Source organism: Podarcis vaucheri (assembly GCF_965113315.1).
Source record: "Podarcis vaucheri genome assembly, chromosome: 4".
Taxonomy (NCBI): Eukaryota; Metazoa; Chordata; class Lepidosauria; order Squamata; family Lacertidae; genus Podarcis; species Podarcis vaucheri.
In genome coordinates, this window is record NC_138762.1 from 59,155,958 (window position 1) to 59,175,990 (window position 20,033).

Below are 20,033 nucleotides of genomic sequence, written 5' to 3' on the forward strand. Positions count from 1 at the left end.
GCCACGGACCTCCTCCTTTCTCTATCCATTTCTTCCCTTCTATGCAATCTGTCCTGTCATTCTAATATATTTCAAAATAGAAATCATATCGGCTTCCTTCCTCAGTCAAAGCACTACCATTCATTGAGCATGTTAGCAGGTAAGGCTCCTGAATGGGTGGGTGAGGGGAGTTGTGGCTTTAGCCAGGATTTCAAAATAAAAACAGGGCACGGTCCCAGGGTTCCAGATTACTGACATCCATTACTCAAAATAACACTAGACTTTGCTCAGGCCATGTTTATTGTGGCCTATTTGTGTATTTGTTTTTGCCTGCTCCCCCAAGTTGGTGGAATCCCAGCTGACAATTCAGACAGGATTCAAAACATTTGGGACAGGAAATCATGTTAGTACATCACATTCTCATCTCAGATGAAAATCAAAACAATGATTCACCCTGCATAGAAGCGGAGTTCCAAATGTTGGCATAGAGGCGTCACTGTGAGAGAGATTTCAGGTAATGCTTCAGGCTACTGATAAGAACACTACAACTGGCCCATTAAGTCAGGGGGCAGAGAGCAAGAATTCCACTGGACTCACCATCTTGGTGGCTTCTTCTCTTTGCCCCTGGACAGAGGGAAGCTGAGGGGTGAGGTGGGAGAAAGAGCATTCCTTCCGCCTCTCTACCCACATACCTTTTTTTAACTAAGGAGCTATGCTAAAGCCCTTATGACCAGTAGCGTAGCATGGGGAGGGCCACAGGGGTGGCTGCCTTGGGCACAAAATTTTGAACTCCCAGAGCTGCCTCAACACAACAGCGTGCTTCTGTTTGCTGGGCTCCATTGGCTTCTCCATGCGAAACAAGAAGTAACCTCTCCAGACAACAGAATGACTCTTCTTATCTCTGCAGCTGCAATCTCCTGGGTGATGCAGACACCTTTAGGCAGTTGAATGTGCATGCATATTCCACCCATTTCCCTCCCTCGCATCTACCTCCTCTGTGTGGCCCCGGGCACTGGTAACCCACACTATGCCACTGTTCATTGACTGGCTCCTAGCTGGTCACTGGAGCTACAGCTTTGTTAAGAAGCAGAGGGACGGGCTCTCTTCCCAGTTAACTGCCCATCTTGGCTCTGCTATAATACAGCCAGAAGTGTTCTTGGGCTTTTGGTAAGAACAGACAGAACCTCTCACAAATGAATTGTATTTTATTTTGATATAAAATACAGCTGAGGCCTAGCACCACTAACTCAGGGATGGAGAATATGAGACCCCTCTGGATGTTGTTGGATTCAGCATGGCCAATGATCAGGGTTGATTGGAGTTGTAGATCTTGGATCTCTAAGGGTATGGATATACATGGCTGCCCTATCAGTCAGTCAAAAGAGGGATGAGCTCTTCAGAAATGCTTTTGCTACACTGATAAGAGATGAGATTGAGTCAAAAGGGACTATGCCACTCGGCACACCACAATGGGAGGGGGCCTTGGGAAGCTGGCTTAGTGCTTCCCAAGGGAGACTCCCTTTCAAAAACTATTGTTGTACAGAAATGCCAAGCTTTCTTCCCTGCAAAACGATTCTTGTTAACAATGTTTGCAGCTTTTTGAGGAGCCATAAACACTGGGCTGGGCTCTGCCACTCGTTCCTGGTAATCATCCTACGTGCCACACATTGGGTGATCTTTCTCTGCCCTCTTGCTGACTCCTGAGCTTGCTGACGTCTGACAAAGGGTGTGTCAGATAACTTCAGAGGGAAGGAGGAAAACACTTCTGTGTGATTCCCTCGCCTGCCAGTGTCCTAGATAGTGGGAAGGCACAATTCCTGGCACAGCAGCTCTGCATGTTTCATCTCCTTGATAAATGCCAAACAGATAATTAGCACTGGATTGATTTAATAATAAAGTGACCACATGCTGCACTCACACGAGAATGTGGCTGCTGTGCCAGTTCTGTTGTTCTTCCTTTTCTCAGGCCAGCCCTCTTCCCACTCCCTGCTACCTCTCCCTAAATACCAACTTTGCTATCAGACACCCCCCACACACACACACAGACCTTATAACAAGCAACCTTTTCAAGAAGCCATTAATCTCACTCCACTCGACCTATGATTGTTTACAAAGCTACTTCTCTTTTCTTTCAGCGATGGTCTCCTTCCTTCCTTAGCTGTCCACACACAGCCCTTTTATCTGGCCTTGGGGGGTTACTGAATAGCCAGCTCTTTCCTTCCAGGGAACTGCTCTTTTGCCTCCCTAGCTGACAAAAATGGAGAACTTGAAGTGTATAGCTCCTCAATCCCACCCGTCAGAGCCATGCCAAGACTATTCCCAGAACTTACAACAAAGAGGAGCTTGTGCAACCGGTAGTGAGTTTGAGCAACTTCCCCTTTGATCAAATGCATCAAATGCCGTATTGAGCTTCTGTCCCATGTGGGTGTGGGACAGAACACTGTCATAAACAAATAGAGCAGTTGTGCCATAGTGACCTCACTGCGGAATCTGAAGCACCTTCGTTTCTCAAAGCAAGGGGACAGATGTTCCCATTCCTCTGGTGCGGTCATGCGCTCAGGCATGAAGGATTAACTATTTTTGCTCCGCTCCCTTTTGTTGACATTTAAATCGTAATGTGAACCTCTCAGGTAGCTTGAATATAGCAAAGCCTCACCTGTAAACATGTGGCAGCCTCATCTAATAAGGAAGGAAGGCCTCGAGGACATGTGGAGTGATTTGGTGAGCTGGCCATGGGTGTGGAAAGAGTATATATCACAGCTCCTTTCCCACCCAGGGCAAGTCTGAGTGGTTGCTGCCACTACACATATAGGCTTGTCCTTTTCTCTGGAAGACTGAGGGTTAGAATGGTGCTCTCCTTTTGCTCTTTTTGACATTCTGGCGCAAAAGTGAGTCCATTCCCTGTTCCACACTTTTCACTTTACAGCAGTAGTGTCTGGATAGCCATATGGAAGAGATCTCTCCTCCCACCTGCCAGCCACTATTTCAGATGTGAGCGCAGACCTGCAAAGATCATCGCAATGTCTTCCATGTGGTCATGGCTACACCAAATAGGGTAGGTAAAGGTAAAGGGACCCCTGACCATTAGGTCCAGTCGTGGCCAACTCTGGGGTTGTGGAGCTCATCTCACTTTATTGGCCGAGGGAGCTTCCAGGTCATGTGGCTAGGATGACTAAGCCACTTGTAGCGAACCAGAGCAGCGCACGGAAACGCTGTTTGCCTTCCTGCTGGAGCGGCACCTATTTATCTACTTGCACTTTGACATGCTTTCGAACTGCTAGGTTGGCAGGAGCAGGGACCGAGCAACGGGAGCTCACCCTGTCGCGGGGATTCGAACCGCCGACCTTCTGATCAGAAAGTCCAAGGCTCTGTGGTTTAACCCACAGCGCCACCCGTGTCCCAATATGGTAGCACATGCCAAAATCAGCAGTCCACTTGTGACACCAAGGCAGCACCACAGCATCAAAGCAGCTGATATGAAAACTTCCCACTCACTTGGCACAACAATGGACAAGATAGCTGCTTGCAAACCATACCCTGTTAGCCTGCCTACCACGTGGAAAAGAAACATTTCAAGTGGGAAATTTTGAAGCAGCCCTGAGATCAACATGCTCAAGCCAGGAGTGGAGTTCTCTCACTTATGCACCTTGTGAATATGTCAGTTTCATTTCCTCTCCTTTTCCCAATCTTCAGCACAGTTCAGTTTGTGATTGCTTGATATATTTTTTAAGGCCTTTGAAAAATTTATCAGCATTAAAGTGTTAATTTCTCTTAATATACACATTTTTGCATGTAATTTTGCCCAATATACACATTTTTGCAAAGCAATTTCCCCTAATATAATTCATTTTTATGCTATTTTCACAAACACGTGCATTTATATGCACACTTTACTTTAGTCCATGCATTTTTGTACATATGAACGCTACAGCTCTATGATACTAGGGTGGAAAACTGCATTCCAAATTCAGAGAAGTGTGAATTGTGAAAGAGGGTTGCATTTCAATTTGCGTATGTTTTGTAAATTCACCTTTAAATATGAACTGAATCAAATGTCTTCACAATCCACCCCCCCCAATTGGTTTCTCATATATGGTCATGAACAAGTCGCATCCACAGAATATTCAGAATATCCAGCTTTGTAGTCAGTGTTTCTGTGGTTTTGTAATGGAGGATTTATTTCACCTGGCTCTGCTCCGAGCATCAGCCACTGTCCATGGGTGCCCTCCGTTCCAAAACAGGAAGTAAACAATAAAGTTGAACAAGAACCTTCGCATCTTGTTGCCTGTTTTCTTCCCTTCCAAGGCAACACTGCAAAGCGTAATCATTCCCCAGTAGTCTCATTTGGCAAGCGCTGCCTCCAATTCCTGAAAATTCCCTGCTGTGAATAGCTTAATAAGAACTATGGAAGTAATTTTCAAGTGTAAACCTGTGCAAATCTACCCAGAAGAAAGTCTCACCAAGTTCAGTGGATCTTACTTCCAACGAAGAGTGACCAGAACTGCTGCTGTAGCTTGTTTGCTACTTGTGACAATTTGCACATAGCCGAACTTTTTTTCTTTTTTTAGTGATTTGCAAAGTGCATGACTTCTCACTAAAAATATCACAGGCTTATACAAGTCTGCTGGAATCAATAGATTCCAGTAAAACCTTTGATTCCAAAATGTGTTAGTGGAGTACTTGGCGTAGTCTGCTCTTAATGCTTCCAGCGTGAGCCCTCCCAGAGGACTAGGAGAGTGGAAGTTAAATGTGAGGGAGACAGATAAAACACTGATTATTTTGGCTTGGCTGTGCCACCTTATCCCACCCAGAAGGGGGGCTGCACTTAGAATTCATCGTTTGGCTGTGAATAGGCTTCTGTCAACAGTTTAGATTAAGGCTGCCTAAAGTGGCATTTATCTTTGGGGCTATTGATTAGATTCCTTTCTAATTTTGCTGCTTGCGTTCCCCTTGGTGTTTATACCATACATGGCTAAATTGAATCTTTGTTGGTCCCAAACAGGTTGCTGAAAGGTCAGAACTTTCGCTCAGTACACCCTTTATCCTCCTAAATATTGTACACCGAATCTCTGAAAGATATACACCACCAAAGATGTGTTTTTAAGTCAGCGCACAACATTATTTGGTGTGCAGTGTGTGAATACACACACGGCTAGCTGAACTGTTGGACTTTTACAAGGCCTCCCTTTTAATTCAATTTTCCTTTCCTTGGGACTGTTTGAGGCTTTTCCTGCATGGTGTGGGGGAGTTGATGATATTGTACCACACGGATGTTAGTGGAAAATCAAAGCTCTAAGATCTTCCTCTTGATTCATATTGTATCTCACTCTACAGTCGCCACAGCAGTTTCAGCTTCTCATTTTTCCAATCTTAAATTCAGTTTTCCACATTTCCACATCACTTTGTGATTCTGTTTTTTAAACTGATCAGATTTTCAGTGTGTGAGTTTCTCCTGCTATACCCCTTTTAGTATGTCATTTTGCCTAAGACAGTTTTGCAACACAATTGTCCCTAACAGGACACATTTTTAAATGTTATTTTGCATTGCAAAATTCAGAGACGTGTGAATGTTGAGGTGCGGATGTGTTTCGGCTTACGTATTGTTTCGGGTGGTGTGAATTAGGTAGGTTCACCTTTAAATGCGTAGGGCATCCAGTTTCTACCTCATTCTTACTTGCGGTCCTCATGAAACTCCAACTCCAATTATTCCCAGGTACAATGGGATGTAGAGTTCAGCAAGTATATCAGCGGCTACTAGCCATGATAGAAGCCACGCTCTGCCTCCTTGATATACTTCTAAAAACCAGTTGCTGGAAACTGCAAGAGAGGAGAGTGCTCTTGTGTTCAGGTCCTGTTTGTGGATGTCCCACAAGCTTCTGGTTGGCCACTGTGAGGGCAGGATGCTGAACTAGATGGGGCATTGGCTTGTCCCAGCTGGCTCTTCTTATGTTCTCATATCTGTTTCCTTTGAAGGGCCGAGTGCGAGCCATTTACTGCATGTGTTGTTGGTGTTTTTTTCTTATTTGCAAATATACAAGCTGAGCCTGGGGAGCCAGGGAAGCAAATGCAATGAAGTGAAAGTAGCACCAATTAACCCCAAAGCAAACAACATATCCCTCTCTCCTCCCACACCCACAACCAAACCACAAAACTTTGCATGTTCGTTGCTGGTTACATTCCAGTTGCAAAACTGTTTATTACAGCCCCCACCCAAACAGGTATGGCTAGTCAATTGCTGCCATCATTCAAAAGCCTCTGAACAAGCATCTTCAAGTCATGAATGTCACAGAGGGAGCATATTTAGCTATTAAATTAAACAAAACGGGGGGGCTAGTCAAAACATGACTCACGGTATTGGTGTTTACCTTTAAAGGCCTCCATGTTTTGGGACAGAGCAGAGGTGGGGAACCTTAGGCTCAGGGGCCAAATGCAGCCCTCTGGGTCTCCCTATCTGGTCCTGGCCACACCCTCCCAAGGCCATGACCCGTACTGCTCCTGCTTCACATCATCCTTGTGTGCACACCCTTCAAGTGTCCCTGTTTTCCCAGGACATTTCTGGAATTACAGAAGCCACCCTGGCTTATGGTTTGCTCCCAGAATATCCCATTTCCCCCCTCCAGCACTGCCGCTTCCAAGCTTGGGGAGGACAATGAGCCAGTGCTTGCACTTGAAGCAGAACCCTCATAAAGCGGAACCCTAGTGTGCAGGGGAGGCAGTTCCCCGCTGGAGCAGAGGTGGTGGACATGCGCAACGCTCTTGCCAACCCCTCTCTGCTGCTGCCCAAGCCACCACCTCCGCCGTGATAGCGGCCTGAGGTGCAATGTGGGCAGAGGAAGGGAGTGAGCAGCTGCCAGGTATGAGCTTTGGCAGGGGAGACGGGCAGCTGACTGTCACAGCAGCATGCATCTTTTGGTACTGCTCTCCCACACAAGCCAGGTGACTTGTGAGATGGCGCAACAAGCGTCCCGATTTTCAGCTGAGGAATGTTGGAGAGCAGTGCTTTTTTCTATTAAAAAAAAGTTTAGGGGTACTCTCATTTTCCTACTCATATTGAAATAATGCCCCTCAATGAGGCCAAACTTAGATTCACAAAATGTTTAGGGGTATGCGTCCCCCCAGGGGAAAAAAGCACTGTTGGAGAGTACGTGAGTGTTTTTTGCCTGGCTGGAATGTGTTCTTAATCTGTGATCATGCTGGCTGGAGAAAAGAGAGGGGCAGGTGATTGCATGTAGAAACCAGGCTAATGTACAAAGGTAAATTTTTTCTTAGTTGCCCAGCCCACTTTTGCTTCAAACTCTACCCACCACTTGTATGTGGCCCCTGTCAGGCTGCCCAGCTGGGAATGAAAAAGATTCCCAACTCCTTCCTCAGAGACTCTGTTTCCCTCCCCCACCCCTACCATGAGCCATCATGCCAGCAATGAAGACTTTCTTGTTTCAGTAGGCTTTTGGGAACTGCCTGCTGAGTTGCTGTCATTGAAAAAGATGGGATATAAATTAGATGATGATGATAGAACCTGCTTCTGATGTCTTCACTGTGTCTACCCAGGAACAAGAACAGATGTTCTTCTCATGCTACTTTCCATAAAAGATCTGCTTCTCTGATGGCTTTGTTTTAATAAGCCCTAGCTTTTATCATTGGTTATATTAATGTTTTAACCAGTTGAGCTGTTGGATTGAAGCCATTTGAATCTGCAAGAGGACTGAGAGGGCTGGAGAGCACAAGCACCCTGCTTGCAGTGGTTGTGTTTCTCCAATGCTGGTGCCCTTTACATGTGCCTAAGTAAGGAAAGTGAGAGGATCTATGGTTTGGAGGAGCCCCAGGGGCTCACAGCACAATGAGGATGGGGAAGCAAAATGGGAAGGATGTTCCAAAGAGAGGCAGGCGAGTTAGAGGCAGCAAGTCCAGAGCTGGGATGGCTGAAGAAAGGGGGTAGATAAGCAACAGGTTGAGCCCAGGAAAGACTGGAACTGAATGAATATCTCCTGGGGAAAGGGAGAGCTCAGTGAAACCACACCCAGAGCCTACAAGCAGGAAGGGAGGAAAAGAGACAAGACTGATGATCTGGAAGAGGGACTAAGATTTCTAGTAAAAATAATATGTTAAAGAAGATGTTGATCCTGCATAAACAAATGGTATGTGCAGCCCATACTTTGAATGCTATGTAAAATTCTGGCATCCTTTCTCAGAAAAGATACGCAAATGTTGAGCTGCCTATAGAAAAGTTTGACCAAATTATCTGCAGGTAAGGTGAGCAAAAGAGACCCTAGAGATGAGATTTTTCCAACTCAGAAAGGGACAGCTGATTACCTGGGCACTATGAATATGAAGTCAGTGTTTTGCATCCATGGCTTGTATGCCTGGTACATATGCATGTGTCTATGAATTATGGGAGTCTATGGGCACAAGCTTATTTCTTCAGAGTTTACAGTATTTGACTTTTATCCTTTTTATCCAAACAACCCTCTTTCATTTTGTGGTAGGCCAGGCTGAAATGTAGAGTCTGACCCAAGGTCAGCAAGTGAGTTTTGTGGCTGAGTGAGGATTTGAACCCAGGTCTCCCAGGTCCTAGTCTGGCATTCTGACCACTACACCATGGAGAACTGCTGCCAGTCAGTGTGGACAATATTGAACTAGCTGAATCAATGACCTGACTTTGTAAATTGCAGCTTTCTACTGGGTAAGTCCAAAACTCAGTAAAAAAATTGAACCTAGATTTTCTACTGTAACCAGGTGAACATTCTATTACTGGACCTTTGCTGTAATTAGTGCTGTAAATCCAGAAGGACCCAATTGGCAGGAAAGAATCCCTCCAAATTTAAACTGGTGTAATATGTCAGTGTTTGGCCTGTAACTGTAGCTGGATGTCAGCCCCCACTGCGACACACCCTTTCTGCACCTGTTTGCAAAGGATAAACTCTGAATTCCACAACCCACTCCATCCCTAGCTGAGTGCCTCAGATTCCTTGTGAGGTGCAGTGCAAGATGTCAGGTTCTCTGCTGCCTGTGGTGATATCACAGCTTTAAAGAACATGTAAGATCGTGGTGTCATCATTATCTCTTATAGAAATATATTATTTCATGTCGTTTTTTGATGGAATCATTTGGAGTAGCAAGACATAATCAAATTTTTCATGGGCCCATTTGTGTCTGTTGCTTTTCTGATCAATGAGTGAAATGACCAGCGAGGCACGTCTTTGCTCAAGATGTGGTTATTTTCGGAAGTGACAAAGATAAACAACGAAAGACTCTTAAGAACTTCCTTCCCTGTTTATTTGCCTTCTAAGGATTCAGATGTTAAAGATCAACAAATGTAATCTAGCTGTAATGGACACCACTTACTATTACTAAACACAGAAACTCAGGTACTCAGGTACTAAACTCAGGAACATCTCGTGAGTTCCTGTGCTCCAGCATTCCCACATGTGAAAACTGTAATGCCAGAAGCCAAAGCGATTCTAGTGAGGTTGGAGGACCAAACTGCACATTATGCAGGAGATGTGCTACTGGCGCTCCTCATGCACTTGCTTTTATTTTTAAGCATTTGAGGGTTGTAAGGTTAAAACTGGGCCTGTGCACATGCCCTGCCCTCATCAGATTTGAGGCCTGATCCAGTGCTTCAGAAAGGTCCCAGTCTGACTTGGATCTGGGCCCTGAAGCAATTTGAGGCCTTTTAGTTTTTAATTAGGGTTTTAAAAATAGAGTTTTTAAAATAAAATAAAAAGTAAAGGGCTTTCCACCAAGTAATACACATGTTACATGTTGAGTTTCTTGCATTTAGTTAAATTGCATGAGTCAGCACACCCGCAGTATAATAAATGAGCCTCACCCTGAGAAAACTACCTTTATGGTCATAGTATCTCTCCTGTAACAGTTAAGAGTGTTGGACTAGTACATGGGAGACCAGGGTTCAAATCGCCATGAAGCTCACGGTGTGATTTTGGGTCAGTCACTGTCTCTCAAACTAACCTACCTCAAAGGGTTGTTGTGGAGGAGGAGAACCGCATACACCACCTCGAGTTTGAAAAGGTGGAATATAAATGCAATAAATAAATAAAATAAAATGTGTGCCCTTAACAGATGCCCTTATGCTCCTTCAATCTGTTATCCTCTGGTGAGGCACACCCAGCCTCACCACTTGCTCCTTCTCCTGCTCTGTAAATCATTGTTTCGTGTTTCGTTTTCATTTAGTCCACAAAGAATGGGGGCAGATTCCATGTGATCTCAATTACTTCTTCTCCCTGCCTCCGTCTGCTACTTTCCAACTCTCTTTGCTTCCCACCCACCTACTTTTTGGAATCCTCAGATTACTCCACGTGGACCCGATCTGACTTGTCTAGGGCTGCTTCGACCAGCTCTGGCCAAATCCCAGATTGACCTAAATTGGCCCTATTCAGTTCAGGATCCGGCTGGAGTTGGTGCACTGCCCTGGTTCAAATGTTCCTTAGAGGAAAGATGGAGTGCAAATGCAATCAACAAACATTAATTCTGTGCAACTCGGCCGAATCTGTGCTATAATCTGACACCTCGTCCAAAGGTGTGCATTCCAAATTATTGCCCAAGTCCATGTAGAAAAGCCGGAGTTCCTTACTGGACTATAGATCACCCAGAGTATGGAAGCGATTCATAGACAACTGGAACAACTGGAAACAGACTGTCTAATCCGTGGGAATAATCAGACCGTATAAATTCAGGCCAGCATCAGGGAAGAGTTAAACACAGCAGTCTGGAAAACTCTGTCCAGATGACTTCCTGATAAAGTTTATACAAGGATAGCTTTGTAGCAGTGTGTGTACATGTGCGTGCGCACAAGGGTGCTTGTGTCTACGTGCCACATGCCCCGACTCAGGGTGGAACAGGGCTCCATAAGGCTTGTCCCGAAAGAGCTGCCATCGATCATATCCCTCGTCTAGCAAATTCTGATGGACAAACCAAAGCGATGTCTTCCCCGCCCCTGCTGCTGTGCTGGGTTTACGCAGGCCGGCTCAGATGGGAGGAGCGCCGGGGAGAGCTTGAACCTCTTTCAACCAGAAGCAGGCAAGCGTCATGCCCACAGCAGTTGACAAGGGGAGGGTCCGATTGCATCAGGAGCCCACAGCCGCTTCTATGTGTGATGCATTTCCTCACACGTCTTTCTCGGCTGTGGAATTTGTGTCAGACTGCTTCAGCAATGTCAATTGCCAGGCCTGAAAATGTCAAGCAGCACAATTACAGCCTTCTATTTACTTTGGTCGCATGGGTTCCTGATTTCTAGGAAAAAAAGATGCCAGAGCTGAAGTCTGTCTGGAAACAACACCCTCTGATCTGGAAGCTTTCCCGCCTGCTCCTTGATGTGTGTGTGTGCGTGAAGTTTTTCTTGCCGTTGCTCAGAATGGAATGAAACCTTGCCAGGAGGAAGTCTGCGCTTCCCAAACATTTGTTTGCCAAGTAAAGGTACTGGGGGAGAGTATATAACACCCCCCACTCACCATTTATCCCCCACAGCTTCTCCTTTTAGGGCATTTTCCCGTCAGTTTATTTCCAGGCTTGAAGCTGGTTGTGAGAGGGAGCCATGGGGAAAACAGTCAAAATGATATGCTGAAGGAAAGAACTGGCGGGCAGGAGAAGGGTTAAGCAATATCTCTCACTTGCCAATTCACCCCCACAAATCGACACAGGACTGAGAATCCAATGCATCATAACATGTAGTTCTGCCCTCCATTGTGAAATAAAGGGCACTCTGCACCTGCTCAGAGGCAACACCATCAATTTCTACTTCATTTTCCGTAGTTGAGCCCTGGCACTGAAAACAGGTGAAAGTCAACACAAATTAAGCTAGGCTTTCCAATATTTCCATTTGCCTGCCTTCCCTCTCCCATGTCCTGTTATTTTCTTTTCTGAAGTCTGTTGTTGTTGTTTTTAATGTGCTGCGTTCATATTCTGGCTTCCGCCGAGGAGCTCAAGGCAACATGCCTGGTTTCGCCCTCCATTTGTTCCTCTCAACCTCCCTGGGAGGGAGCTCAGGCTGAGAGAGAGCTATTGGCCCAAGGTCACCCAATGGCTGAGTGGGCATCTGAACCCGGGTTCCCACAATCCTAACTAATCTGACACTCTCCCCATTACATTATGATGGATTAAGGGCCAAGGTACTTAGTCACAAAAAGTTGCAATCTGAGAAGCTAAACCTGACCCTGGTGCTGCTTTTGCTGCCCTGTCAGAAGAGGCCTCCTTGGCCTCTCCTTAGTGTGGAAGGCGCCTGTGCCATTCTGTCAGGTGGGCAAGGAGGAGGTGGAAGATGTTCACAACTACCTCTGAGCAGCTCCCCTGCATCTGCTTTGTGAAACAGTCAGCAACCACGGGTGACAGAGCTCAGGGTATCGACCAATGGGTAGGTTCAGAAAGATCTGCATGCACTGCAGTTAGTAATGCTCAAATCTGTCACTGTTGCTTTCTCTCTGGTTCACAAATTTTCCAGGCTTAAATTCAGTTCTCCACATTTCCATAGCAATTTGTGAATTTTGTTCAAGTCCTCATCAGCATTTTAGTGCAAATGTCTCCTGATATACACAATTTGGTATACAATTTTGCCTAATATATACATTTTTTTGCAAAGCAATTTCCCCATATATTTTCATAGAATTGTAGAGATGGAAGGGACCCCAAAGGTCATCTGGCCCAACCCCCTGCAAGGCAGGAATTCTGCCCACAGTCGTCCCTGGGTGGGCTCACCAACCTTTTGCTTAACAGCCAGACACACTGACCCATTGCACTACCTGAGGAAATTGCCAATTTCGTTTGCTATTTTCACTATTATATGCACTTTTATTTTTATTTTTCACTAATACATGCATTTTTATTCAGACTTTGCCCCAGCATATGCATTTTTGGACACATTACATGGCTAGAGAACCACATTGCAAAATTCGGAGAAGGGTGATTTCAAAGGATGGTTGTGTTACAGATCATGCATTGTGTGAACTAGGTAGGTTTGCTTTTAAATGTGATCTGAATGGAATTTCTCTCACATCCCTAATTGCGGCCCACTACTGCATGTTTATATCTCTGGATTGTGGCCAGAAGTGACTTCAGCCTTCCACGAACATTTCACAGTGCATTGTTCCTCATACGCTCCATTTGAGCTGAAGCTGTAGAGACCACAGCTGTTCACCTTGCTTGCACTAATTTTTGTTCAGCCTGTACCCACATCTGCCTACAATTAGCAGTCTCCCTTACCTGGATCCCAGCCTGAAGCCTGCCATATATGAACATCACGTTAGCTCCGATTCCCAACATGAATTGCAGCCTAATATAAATTTCCCTCTACTGATGTGCAGAGGGTCAAAACATAGGCAGATTCTTTCTCTATTACTTCATAGAATTCAATCACTCTCAGCATAAACAAGGTATTTGAAAACGGTGTATAGTGAACCAGGAATACAGGCTGCCTGAGCTCACAGAAATCAGTGTGGAATTCAACAGGCTTGCATGCTGACCCAAACGCTAAAAAACTGCTACGTTGCCACAAGTTGTGAAGTAGGACCTGCTTGTCACCAGTCCACTTCCTTGGTTCTAAATGTTGGAAGCACAGTTCACATCCTATTACCCTCCAGGCCAGCCTTTCATTTTGTGATGATGTAATGAAGACACAACAGTTAATGTGATATGATTACTTTTAATTACTTTTCATTTGCTTTATTATCCACCCTTCACCCCAAGGTCCCGGGGCGGGTCACAACAATTTAAAATGGAACATTGTGATCACAAGAATTTTGTGGGTCCTAAAAATGTACGTCTCATGTGCCTAAAGGACAGGATAAATAGGTGTGATGGCACAAAGAATGCCCTCTGCTGGACCACCACCCCAAGCTTCTGAAGGTGGTGGAACTACAAGAGGGCTCCTACTGTTGATATTAACACCCAAGCAGCTCTGTATGGAGAAGATCTTTTAGATTTGGGGGCCATACATTTAAAGCACAGGGCTTCCCTCAAAGACTCCTGGGAGTTGTAGCTTATGAAGGGTGCTGAGAGTTGTTAGGAGACCTCTATTCCCCTCATAGCAGGGGCACCAACTCCTAGGGGCCCAGCTCTTTTGGGTCCCCCTAACAATTTGTGGGGGCTCCCCCCCAATGTTAAAAAGAAACAGGGGTGGAGGGGGCCAAGTACGGAGCCAAGCACAGTGCAGTTTCAGTGGCCGGCTCCTTCTTCTCCTCTTCCTGCCATGGAGGGGAAAGAAGGGGGAAGCAGCCCCCGGCTGGTGGCAGCGGTAGGAGGAGAAAGAGGAGACTGAGTGCCAGAGAGGAGGAGCCGCCAGCCATTGAAGCTGCGCTGCTGCCCCTTGCTCCTCCCAACATTGCGTGTGTGACATCACATGCGTGACATCAAACCCCACCCCATCTCCCTCACATGTTGGCACCTCTGCCTCACAGAGTTGCAGTTCCTAGAGTTCTTTGGGAAGAGGGATTGTTAAAGCAGTGGTAGAATCCACACACATTAGAAATGTTGTAGATAGGTAGCCGTGTTGGTCTGCCATAGTCAAAATAAAAAAAATTCCTTCCAGTAGCACCTTAAAGACCAACTAAGTTAGTTCTCTTAAGAGTCGTCAACAGGCTCTCTCAGCTATCTGCCTATCTCCCATTCCCACCACCCTTCTGAGTAACACCCCTCCCCACCTTCTCACTATATAGAAGGATCTGGCAACTTCTGTTTCAGTGTATCTGAAGAAGTGTGCATGCACACGAAAGCTCATACCAAGAACTAACTTAGTTGGTCTTTAAGGTGCTACTGGAAGGTTTTTTTTTTTAATTTTGACATTAGAAATGTGTATGTGTCATACTAAAAAAAAGAGCAGGCGGAGGAAGGAATCTTGCAATGGGCTTGTGATGTAGCTGGGGATTGTGCAAATGCAAAAAGAGTGCCATCACCTCTCCCCCACCACACACAGACAAAAGAAATCAGCAGAAGAAATTTGCCAAGTCTCTGTGGTCAAGGGGTACTTTTGCACAATGTCAGCATAGCTTAAAAAAAAGAAAGGAGGACAAAAGAAACAACAAAGCAGAAATTGGCCAATAGTTAGGAAAGGAGGTTTATGCCCTGAGCTAGTCTTGGGTCTTTGGGATGTTCTTTTAGCACTTTAATGAGGTACTAACTTAACACACACACACACACACCAGGAAATTCCTCTGTTGCTAATCAGAGGCAATGGGTGACAGGATGAGATGCAGACACAAGCAGCTCCTTGAGCAATTATCTGTGACCAATCAGAATGGGGAAAGCCAAACGACTGTGACCAGGGCATCCCCTGAGAGATTTGTTTCAGTTTCACTGGCTTCCTGCAAGGAACATCTTTTGATTATAAATGGAGGTGGTGTAAAACCAAGGCAGCAACTGGTCAAGGATGCTCTAGGGCAAAGAGAATGTATAAGCGACATGAAAGAGGTCTGGGGAAACAGGCAAGGCCGATTCAGTTTCTTAGAATGGTAGAGGGAACAGCAAAACAACAAGATGGGGCCTTCCCCCTGGGCCACACAGCAGAAGTGTCACTCACCCATGACTCGACTACATGCAGTTTATTCTGGGAGTAGAGTTCACATGATCTTCAATAATATCAGAGCAAACTAACAGGGTACAGATGAAAAGAAACTTACCAGATAATCTCTCAGGGAGGAAAATAGAGGTGGGCAAGGAAATTACTTGCTGCTGCTGCTGCTGCTGCTGCTGTTTATTTATTTTGGGGTGTCTGAATGATGCAGCAAGCACTGCTGACTGCTGGCGGGGTGTCATTGCTAAGATGTTGAGCTTGGAGGTTCTGGGTTCAGATCTCACCTCTGTAGGTGGCTCAGATAGGCAAGACACTCTCTCTGAGCCGCAGCTGTCTGCAGAATGGAAATAATAACACTACCCTTCTTTGATTCCATAACCTACTTTGTAGGGTTGCTGTAAAGATTGCAGAAAAGTTGTCTGTGCATCATTTAGATTTGTCAAAAAGCAGTACCTAAATACAGTGGTACCTCGGCTTAAGAACTTAATTCGTTCTGGAGGTTTGTTCTTAACCTGAAACTGTTCTTAACCTGAGGTACCACTTTAGCTAATGGGGCCTCCCGCTGCCGCCGGCGTGCCACTGCCACGCAATTTCTGTTCTCATCCTGAAGCAAAGTTCTTAACCTGAGGTACTATTTCTGGGTTAGCGGAGTCTGTAACCTAAAGCGTATGTAACCTGAAGCATCTGTAACCCGAGGTACCACTGTATTTTTTTATTAATTTTAAGCCACCTTGGTTATTCTGTAAAACGGTGGGGTATACATTTTGGAAATAATTAAAATAAATGATCACTAATAAAACAAGTGTTTTCTGCTCTCCAGATATATACCTACTGCTCCTCCTAATAGTTCAAGTTAGTGAATGCTGTGCATTCTCACAACAACCCTGTGAGTGAGGATGGGCTAATAGACAATGACTGGTCCAAGGTCACCTTGTGAGGATCATGACTGAGTGGGGATTGAAGTCTGAAGAAAATACCTGCAATGGATTCAACTGTCACTTCCAAAGAAACGTTTTTAAAGTGTGAGGAATCTCTCTGTGTGTGGAGGCTGAAGCAATACAGAATATGCAAGAGGTTTCTTTTATCTAATACTAACTATAGAAATGTGCCAATTGTGGTTGACGATACTGGAATGAAGGGGGGGGGTGAAATTGGTCCTTGCTGCAGTAATAATGTCGTCAGATAATTTCACAATGCGTTTCAAGCCGGATGTGTCTTACAGCTCTTGGCTCTTCCCATTCAATCCTTCTGTCAGTTGTAACTATCACATGCCAAGTTTTGGACCCTGCTGAGACACTTGGAATGGTTTATGGGATGCTGTTGATTCGGCAGATGACGTATGGTCCAGATGGTCCCCCTGTCATTTAAGGCGGCTGTTTCCATTTGTTGGCATCATATAATTTTCAGCGGAAAGGTAATTCTTTCTCCCTACCATATCCACCTCATATTCTTTCCCAGGCTTCACAGTCTTTAATATATAGCACGCAAGTGCTGGTGAGAGAAAGGAAAACTCAGTGGGAGAGGAGGATATGCTTTGCATCCTGCACTCAGGCACAGGGGCAAGCAAGCACCTTGGGGCAAACAGGCCATAGTCAGACAGGGTAAAGTCGGGCACCTGGCAGACAGGCAGAAAATCAAGATAGCTCAGATGGAGAATTGGCAACAGCTTTCCTCAGCAATAAACTGCCTAGGCCAAAGGAAGACAGCAGACTGTGCCCCATCCCGCCTGCTTTTTTATTATTTTGGCATGAAGGATAAAACTTTACAACTCACCAATGTGAATACAAAATATACATATTAAATTATGCCATCAATTATGCTGGCTTCCCATAGCTCTGCCCATTCCCAGCATAAATAAATTGGCTTTTCCAGCTGGATAAATGGGTCTTTGAAAGGTTTCAAATGTGATTAATAAATCAGTGACAATAAATAATTATTGTCATACGGAGGCCCAATGACACCACTTGGGAACAAATCATGTTTTTTAAAAAGTGCAGAGCAAACATTCCATCAGGACGGAACCATGTGTGGAGGGTAGGCTTAACCCTTCCCCCCTTAGCTGCAGACCCAATAGAAATATTCCAAGCACACATAGACAAACCACTAACAACCTCAGGACGAAAGCACCCATTGGCACCACATCTTTGCTACCTATCCTAAGGTTCCTGGGACTTGACTATGGTTGCTATGAACAAGGGAAGAGACAGTGAGGGAGACAGGTGAAGAAGAGCTTGTCCACACCTAGGCACAGGTCCAGGATGTTTCTCATTTGTTCTGCCACTTTCCCCGGGAAACCCGGTAGTTTACCTCTGAATTGGGTTTTCTGTGGATTGGAACTTCCTCCAATTCAGTGGGGTTTTCCTGGGGAAACAACAGGCCAAACAAAAAACTTGTCAGACCCATGCCTAGGAAGAAGAGCAGAAGTAAACATGGGATAGGCAGGACTGTGGCCAAACCCAAAAATGTCAGAGCCTGGCCTAGTTGAACTGTCCTCTCTCTTCTGCCCCCAGGGTAGCCTATCACCTACTACCTCATGGGGAGGATCCCAGGAGAGGGAAGGAGACTGGTGAAGAAGATGTCAAGGTCCTGCTCCTGTTCCAGCTAGACTGCTCCCTCCTGTCCTTGGAGCCATCTGCCACTTACTGTCCTGTGAGGAAATGCCGTGATGACTTTATACAACAGTATTGTTCATTGCTTATTTCTAAATAATGTATTTCAATGACAACCTGTAAACTGGCTTAGAAAGACTTGTGAATGTCCAGAAATGTAGGACCGTGATAGGAATAAAAATAAATGAAGACAAAGGTGAAGAAATAGATTTGCATGGTTGTTGTTTTTTCCTTCCCCAAATGGCTGTATACAGAGAGTAAAAAGGACCTTCAGATCAAGGAGTTTGTCCTCACAAAGAGAGCTAACTGTTAACAGAAGGGCTGCTAAACTCTATATTCACTTGCATCTTACTCATTTCAAACTACGACAGGTGCTTTTCCTCCAGCAGAGTTTAAAACACATTTTCCTTCCACTCTGTTACTTTTCTCCTTCAAATCCCAACATCCCAAAACTGCTTTTTGTTTCAGCACCAGTCAAAGACATATTTTTCAGGCTTTTCAGTCAATTTTAGCTGTTTTATTAGTTTTAATTTCATTAATTAATAATTTAATATTAATAAAATCAGCCCAATTTTTAGAGTTTTACAGTTAACATGTTCTTCCTGATGACAGATTTAATGTTCATTGCTATTGTTGTTTTGGACGAGGAATTTTCCCCCATATAGCTTTGTTTAATGGAGGGGTAGGTTATTGATGTTCTTATGTAATTGTATTTATGGATTTTTAATTGTATCTCCTAATTTGTATGTTGTAAATTGCCTACAGGCTTTAGCATAGAGCCCCGTCACTGGCATAGGTGGTACACAAATGTGATAAGCAGCAACACAAACAAACAAAGCAAACAACTTCAATATTGTCCTATATGCATTTCTGCATAATATGTAATTAGTCCCTGAGCTGATGGCATAAACTTAGCTGGCAAGTAAGCTGATTTTTAGGTAAGTAAGGACTGATCCACAGGAGCTATGCAATTATTATTATTATTATTATTATTATTATTATTATTATTATTGGTGCTGCTGCTGCTGCTTTTTGAGGGGGTGTCAAAGAAGCATGCAATTAAATATATTTAAAATAACAGTAAAGCACAATCTGATGCCATATTCAAAAAAAGACAAATTTAGCAGTCGCATCAGGGATAGCAAACCTGTAGCACTCTGGCTGTTGTCCCGCTCTTGTTAGCCCCAGGCAGCATAGCCAAGGATTGTGGATGGTGGGAGTTGTAGTCCCACCACATCTGGAGGGCGGCAGGTTGTCCATCACTTCATTACATTAACAACCTCCAGGGTAGTATCAAACCTGCAAAGCACACCAAGAGCCCACTTCACTGGGTGCTAATGGGGGGAGGGGAGTTGTCTTGCAGCTTTTACAAAAGGTAGAGAGGAAGGCCCATCATCAGACAGGTTGTTCCATCACCTTGGGGCTACTGTAGTAGAGGGCCCACCCACATCCTTACGAAGCAAGGGCTTATGGAGCAGGACCTAAGCAGATGCGCAAAGGCCAAAGAGGTGGCCTCTATGGCATGTGAGTCCCAGGCCAAGAATGACTTGAAGGCAGGAGTGGGGAACCTATGACTCTCCAAATGTTGCTGGACTTCATCCCTAGCTATTGGCCATGCTAGCTGGAGCTAATGGACTCCTGCAGCAACTGAACAGCCACAGGCTGCCTATCTCTGCTTTAAAGGTAAGTTTATTTCCACAAGTGTCTGCCTATGTACGAAGACACTCAACAGAGACCCTTCTTCATGTGTGCTTGCCAACAGAGGTACAGTGGCTGGCTACTGGAGAAAGGGCTTTTCTCTCTGCTGGTTGCTTTGTGTTTGCTGTATTTCTGCTCTTTTCAGGTTTCAGATGGCCGGGAAAGCTGTTAAGGGTATAAATCCCTAAAACTGGCCTCTGAATACCTCTTGCTGGGAATCACAAGTGGGA

At 45.0% G+C, this 20,033-nt stretch overlaps 1 long non-coding RNA gene across 3 annotated transcripts; it reads left to right on the forward strand.

Moving 5' to 3' along the window:
• Positions 1–2,321: 2,321 nt before the first annotated feature.
• LOC309531876 lies at positions 2,322–18,919 on the forward strand. Of its 3 annotated transcripts, XR_014219503.1 has the most exons (4): positions 2,322–3,034; positions 11,234–11,412; positions 16,317–16,910; positions 18,007–18,919. It is a non-coding gene; the product is annotated as an uncharacterized lncRNA (long non-coding RNA). The 3 variants fall into 3 exon arrangements; XR_014219504.1 differs by lacking the exon at positions 11,234–11,412; XR_014219505.1 differs by lacking the exon at positions 2,322–3,034 and having other exon boundaries at positions 10,447–11,412.
• The last annotated feature ends 1,114 nt before the right edge of the window (positions 18,920–20,033 follow it).